The sequence below is a fragment of the Cryptomeria japonica genome, chromosome 5 (genome assembly GCF_030272615.1).
Source record: "Cryptomeria japonica chromosome 5, Sugi_1.0, whole genome shotgun sequence".
NCBI classification, from domain to species: Eukaryota; Viridiplantae; Streptophyta; class Pinopsida; order Cupressales; family Cupressaceae; genus Cryptomeria; species Cryptomeria japonica.
This window is the reverse complement of record NC_081409.1, coordinates 740,676,658-740,684,489: the sequence shown is the minus strand read 5'-3', so window position 1 is coordinate 740,684,489 and position 7,832 is coordinate 740,676,658.

Sequence of the window (7,832 nt, the reverse complement as noted above, 5' to 3'; positions counted from 1 at the left end):
CCTCTTTCCACGGGTGCGGGTTCTGGGACCTTGGGCTTCCCCAGTTCCTTCTGCATCCAGGTCAATTTCCTGGGTTTCCTTTTCATCATCAAGCTTGCTGATGAGGGTATGGGTGTTGTTGGCTGAGATTTTCAGAATGCTAAGACTTTGCTCCACAATTTTCTTGAGGCACTCCTTTATCTTGTCCACTTTGGCAACTGTATTCGAGAGTGTTTTTTTGCTAGTTTCCTCCAGGGTTTTTCTATCCTGTATCTCCTTTTCAATTTTCTCAAACTGGGGATTAAAGGCATCTCTGATGTCTTCCACTTTAGCAATTGTGTTCTTTAGATCTTCGATATAATCGGCCATAGTGTTCCCCTCTCCAGTGTTAATGGTCTCTAGGATCATGACTCTGTTGTAGAGTTTTTTGTATTCATCCGCAGTATTCTTATTCCCATCAATAAGCCATTCAATGACTTTCATAAAACCCTTCAAGGCCTCATACAAGAACCTTAAACAAGTGACATGAAACTAGAGGGAAACCAGAGCAGAATTCATATAATGATTAGAGATAGAAACATACTATGTAACCATGATCCTTAGATAACAACATGGAAACTAAATATGTCATAAAGCTGAAATTGTAATAGGGGTAATGAATGATGTTATGACTAAAGATTCATATTGGATACAGTGACATAGAATCATATCATGGGTTGAGAATAATATCATGTTCATAGATGCATTATCATGTTAGTAAGAATGCATGTCATAAGTAAAGATTAATGTTCAAATGACATGTAGACTTATGCATTAAGAAAATAGGTTCATGAAGGAATAGATCATGCTAAGAATAGGATTATCATAGTAAGGATGTAACTGATGCATTTCATGTTATGCATTAAGGATTGAAGAAAGCATTTATATGATGCATTACACATATATGAATGGTGATAGGAAAAGATCATAATAGGATATGATAGGAGTTAATGGATTAATAATCATGCATTAAGAGATGGATAATTATGGTAGATGCATATCACTCATATAGATTATCAATGGATATGGGATTAGGAATATTTGGATTTGGTGTTTAAAATGAACACAAGATAATGGGGATTAGTCTTGCATTTATCGTGTGACTTAATGAGGTTAGTAGGATGCATCATGAGGATAGCTAATGGTGTACTTGCATATGTGCATAGATAAGTTAGTGAATTTCATGTGTTATTTCACCTTGCACATGAGAACAATGATAGTTCAGGCTGCATTAAAAAGCATTTAGATACATTTCATGATGGACTAATTTAGTGGGCTGCATATATGCATATTCATGATGATTAATAGATCTTAAAGTAATGACTAGTGGATTAGTGAATAAGGGTTGCTACTAGAAATAAAGTAATGGTGCTAATGTACCCTAGGGAGTTAGTGTGGTATCATAAAGAATATTCTACTTGCATAAGAACCTAATAAGATAGCCTATGATCAAGTTAATAACACTAAGTAAAAACTAAGTAAACGATATCGATATATATATATATATATATATATATATATATATATATATATATATATATATATATATATATATATATATATATATATATATATATATATATATATATATATATATATATATATATATATATATATATATATATATATATATATATATTGTTCCATTCAAGGCTAGTATAGTGTAAATTCTCTAAGGTATTTTGGCGGGCATTACAGTAGCCTTTATGTTTGGATTCATCATACATATAAAATTGAACATGAAACATGGTATGTAGAATTATTGACCTCTTCAGATTTTATTCCTCTTTCTTCCTTTTTCACATGTTTTCAGACTTATTCCACTTATTAGCAGAGTTTTTTTCCTTTATATTTGTCTTAGGAGTCTTCTCAAAATTATGTAAATAGTACCTTGCAATATGCCCAAAATTGTTGCATTTGTAACATATGATATTGAAATCAACCAAAGTTAAAAATGCATTTCTACTTACAAAATCATTTTTAATTGCAGGAAAAATTCTACAATCCACTACCTTATGTCCATAATGATAGCAATTAAAATAGTAACAAAAAAAGAATGATTGAACCTAGTATTGTATACATGCCTTCCCAAAATTTATCTTTAAAATCATTTTTTTTCATTTTTGAAAGGAATATATCATTGTCTTTCCTTTTGTCATCTTATTTCACATTGGTCGACTATGATATTGAACTTCTAGATCTATTCTCTATTGAAATATTCACAATTGTCTTCAAGGAGTCCATAGTAACCTTGTTGTCTTGATTTTCATTAAATCCGATGTCAGTCTTGATATGTGGTACCCTCTAACTACAAATAATCGCATCTAATAACTCAATACACTTTTCAAACTTCAACTTTAACTAGTTGCTTTCCTTTTCCATATCTCTTCTCAATGACACAATCTTTGCCTCTATGTTTTCACAATCCTTATCTCTTGTCAGTAGTTTTTTCTATCATGACTTCATCAATCTTCTTTGATTCTTCCACTTGAATGTTCAGAATAATGACCATTTTCTATGTCTCCTCAAGACCTTGAGCCAATTTTTCTTTAGCTTTGACTTCTTCAGTGAATATGTTCCTCAACCTCTTGTTCTCTTTTCCACCACAAAACAACTCTTCCACAAGATCATCCTTTCATCATCGTCATTTTTAGAATTCGATCTCGTATTGCCAACAAGATTCTCTAATTCAATGAATTGAGCCTTCTTGTTTCCACTTCTAGAGGTGTCATTATCATACTCATCATATGAGCATCCTTATTCCTTGGCATACAAGTCAATCTTCTTCATGCTTCTAATTCTCAATTTGTACTTTGAAGCAATGTGTCTAATTGTAATCACAATTGAAATATTTAAAACTTAACTCGTGCCTTTGTAATTGTCAGAAACTATTGCTAGTCTTAAAACAAAGTTCTCTTAACCCAAACCAAAATCTTCACTATAGTTTGAGTCCTCATTCCTCATAGATTTTTTGAGTGTTTCCTCCTTAAAAAAAAATTCATTATCAAATCTCATCTCATAAGTAGTTAGAGACCCGTGTAACTCATTCATAGTTAGTTTATTAGGACTTTTAGCCTCTTCAATTGTAGCCACCTTGGCATCAAATCTTGGAGATAGAGATCTAAGTACCTTCTTCACAATCATAATTTCCTTCAGTTCTTCACCAATTCCTCTAATATAAGTGACTATATCATCATCCTGAAGTAGAAAGGCAATGATTTTCTCTTTCTCCATCTTTATGCTTTCAAACTAATATCTACACATTGTCATTTCCTTCATTAATGCTATGTAATGTAACCCTTACATTCTTCTTTGTCCTACAGTGCATAAATTTCACAAATTCAAACTTAGGCCATATATAATAGAATTCCTTGCTTGATCACTATTGTCGTAAGATTTCTTTCTAGCCTATTCCCTTGGAAAACTATTAAGGATTTCATAGCCAACCAAAATTGATTGCCAAGTTACCTCAAATCCTAGAACCATCAAGTAGGATTCCATCCTTGCATTCCAAATAGAATAATTGGATCCATCAAAGAGTGGAGCATTGTTTGAAGATAAACCTTCTTAAACAACTATGTGTGCTATCTCATATCTACCTGAAGTTATTAAGATTCTTCCAAGGAACTTAGCTCTAAAACCAATTGCAAGGAATATATTGAGAGGGTGGGTGAATCAATATATAAAAATTCTCAACTTCAAACCCAAATCAACATTACCATCAATTTTGGATCTTACTTTAGCATTAAAAACATTATGCAAATGATAAAAATAAACACAAATTCGCCAAAGGAACACTAGATATTCATGGAAACTTAAAAGGGAAAAACCATAGTGAGAATATCCTCACAAATAAATGTGAAACTTGTAACATGTTTTTATGGGCACTAACCCACTATAGACACCAATCCCCTCAACCAAGAATGCAAAAGATGAATTCCAGACCTTCAAGGTTGAATACTCAGTTGGGCTCTCTATTATGATCATCATCAAAACTTCCTCTCACAGTGCATACAATCTTCTGATAAAACCACATATAATGATACCTCACACTATATGTATATCAAGACAGAACACTTACGTAAACAACCAACTCACACAGTGGCCACTTTATCACATCTAACCTTTTCTACCACAAAAGATAAACATAGAAACTTAGAACATTCTGGAAATCCTTTTCATATCAACTCAAACACTAGTGATAAATAAAATATAATATAATAAATATTTTGTAATGGGTATCATCAACATGACATATCACAATCTTTTCGAATGAACCTAGAACTCGAATTCATAGTCATAAATAAGATAGAAATATAATCTTCTATATACCTTAACATCAATGATAGAACTGACCAGCACCTTTGACATCAATGAAAACCTTTTTCAATAAAAAGGAGAAAGGTGCCTAAAAATTTTCATAGCATTTTTGCAAAGCTAAGAGATCCTATATGTAGAATACAAAAAATATTGGGAAACATTGATGCATTAACTGAACATCCTATAGTAGAGGAAAGACATGTATAATAACCAAGAAGAAATCCTAATACACTTATCCCTTCATATGTTTCTATTTTCGAATGAAAATAGCCAATGGAAAGTGAATCAGTCCAACGAGAAAAATCTTGAGTTGTTTTTGTCCATTCAGCAACTTACAAAGAAAAGGAAGCTTGTTAACTATGCAACTGGCAAAGAGGAAGTAAGACAGACTAAAAAGTTGATATAGAATATGATTGGGGGAGAACCAAAGGAATAAACCCATATTTACCCCCAAGGATCATTATTAGTGATATGAAAAGAAATAAGATGGAAATAAATCTTAGATCATTAGTGATGATGCTAACATTGATATTAGGGCTATGGCTTATTCATAATTTCCATGGAATGATAATTTTGTCAAGACCCACGAGTTTGGGTATTTTTTATTGAAGATAAAGAAAGGATAAATTTCAAGAGGGATTTAAGAATGAAAACAATAATGCAAACCCTTCACGATATGAGGAGATATCTCAAAAAGCACTATAGGAAGTTGGTTTTGATATTGGCAAGATAACTCCCTGAAGGAAGGAAAGGGTTTGGTAAGAAAAAGTGGATTACTATTTCTCATAGATTGGGATATCTATTTTGTAATTTCTTTGGAAATCATTAGAAAACAAGATTAGGAGGTATTTGCTACAAAAGATCAATTTGGGAAAGCTTTCTTCAGTTCAAGTTTTAGGACCAAATTTGAGACATTGGCAATCTAATCAATGACTCTTGATAATAATAAGACAAAGATGGTAGATAGAATTTAATATTTAATATTAAATATCATTATCAATATATTATCTATTATACTACCCCTTGTATTGAAAATAGATCTCTTCAATGAAGCAATAGCAAAAAAATTGCAAAATATTTTGAAAACTTGCACATGTGAACAATATGTGAAGGTATTTGTCGAATCAAATCAGTTGAAATCACTCCAAATCTCACCTCCAAGTGTCATAGTTCCAATTATTTCCACACCTTCTATTTTTGCAAAGCCATCGGCACCAAAAATGAGGATTTGATTGCAGAGATTAAAGAATTGAAGGAACAAATGCAAGAAGTCAAGGAAGAGAAAATAAAGAGATTTTATAAGAAAGTCAATACTTGATTGAATACATATTATATTTTAAATGGGAAAGATTGATAATGCATGCAAAGCCTATTTATATTTGAGGTCATTTTTTGTGAAGTATATGCAATCTAGAGAGAGTATGAAATGGATAATTGATAGGTGGACTCTCAAGACTACAATTCTAAAGTAGGTATATAAATGTACAAAGAATGATCTATAAGTTCCTAAGGAACTCATAAAAATTAATGATATGTTGATATCTAATACTTGGAGAAGTTGTTGTATACATGTCAAAATTGGACAAATAGATATAAGATAAGCAAAATTTCTTAAAAACCATAGATGATAATTCGAAGATCAAACCATTAGAGCAATTAAATAGAGAATTGAGTATAATGGTGTCATTTGTAGCCTCATATATATTTTTTATTGAAGAATTTTATATGAATTTTTTGAATCCATTACTGTAGAGATGAATCATTGGATGAGTTATTTATAGTAGAGATGAATCTTGATAGTTTCAGTAAGAAAAGTAGGCAATTTTAGATGCAAAATACATTAGACATAATGAAAAGCTATCCAAATTCCTCTCTTTCCAATGGCCTTTAGAGAAAACATGTGTAGCTTGGATAAATAAGTATGATGAATAGAACAAAATTACATTTCAATTAATCATTTTACTTTGATAGTCAAAAATCAATCAGAAAATGAGCTAATTTTGATAAATTTTTAGTTGTGTAATAATTTTGGCTTATCTATAAATATAGGCAGCAATCTCAATCTTCTTCAATAACAATAATTGATCTACGATTTTTTTTATAAGATCATATCTAGGAATGGAAACAAGTCTCCTGGTAACTTTTATTATATAAAAGTTCAAATGTAACTAAAAAATATACATGAGTCTTGTAATTTTGTTTTAGGCCAACATGTTTTACTTTTATAGAGAGAAACTTGTGATATTGTAAAAGGAGATTCTATAGTTTCTATTTTGGGTAGGTGTTTTAGCTAAAGTTCAATATTTTGTGTTATATATAAGATTTTTGCCCTTAAGTGAAAAATAATTGTATGGCATATTTTTAATTCAAGTTCGTTAATATGAATAATTGTTATAGCACGTGTCTCTTGCAATTGTATCCTTGATGTATGCACTCCTTATAAATAAAGTGATTAATAGTTTATGAGTTTACCTATGCATATTTACTATATTGTACATCTTGTTTGTTTCTTCTATTCAAGAAATAGATCTTAAATGATTCATATAATATATGGGTAACTGTGTATGTCATTAAGCATTTGTAATTAGAATTGTGGAAGATACCCTTTTGTTGGATAGGCATTGATCATAAATACATTTTATTCAAAAGGTCCAAAACCAAATCAAAACCCATCCCTTGTGTTTATCTCCTTCAACATGTTACCCAAACTCCTATTCACCCCTTATGTCTACCCATCGGTCTATGGATGGTGTGCAAAACTGAACTTCAAATCTTCTTCAATTTCTTCTATAATGTCCTCCAAAAATACCCAACAAAATTGGTATCCCAATCTAAAACTATGCTCTTTGTTAGGCCATATAGTCTTGTCGCCTCTTTGAAAAATAACTCTACAACATGAAAAATATTATTAGTATTCTTATAAGGAATAAAATGTGCCATCTTCAAGAATTTTTCCACCACCATAAAAATGGAATCATGTTCTCTTTGTGTCATTGCTAAACCAAGAATAAAATCTAGATACCAATAGTCTACCATGGCCTCTTTGGTACAAGTCATGTTGCATATAGCCATGTATTATGACTTGTTCCTTTTTTCATCGAACATACTCTACAACTACACAAAAAAATTACATCTTTATGTAATTATGGCCAATAATAACACTCAATAACAAGAGCAATGGTCTTATCTCAACCAAAAGTGTCCAGCCAATCCTCCACTGTGTTTCTCCTTCTTTAGGTTCTCCATCATGGAACTCTTCAGAATGCACAACTTGCTTCCTCTGAATAGCATACCATCCTAGACTATAAAATCTAACCACCTTGTTCTATATAAAGTAATAGGCTCCATGCAAGCTCTCCAAGCCTCTCCAATATTAGGATCCTTAGGATAAAAACTCTTGAGTTCATCAAGCCCAACAAATTTGATTTTCATCTCTATCAACAAATTCTACCTTGTACTCAAGGCATATGCGACTCTGTTAGACCTTCCAATCT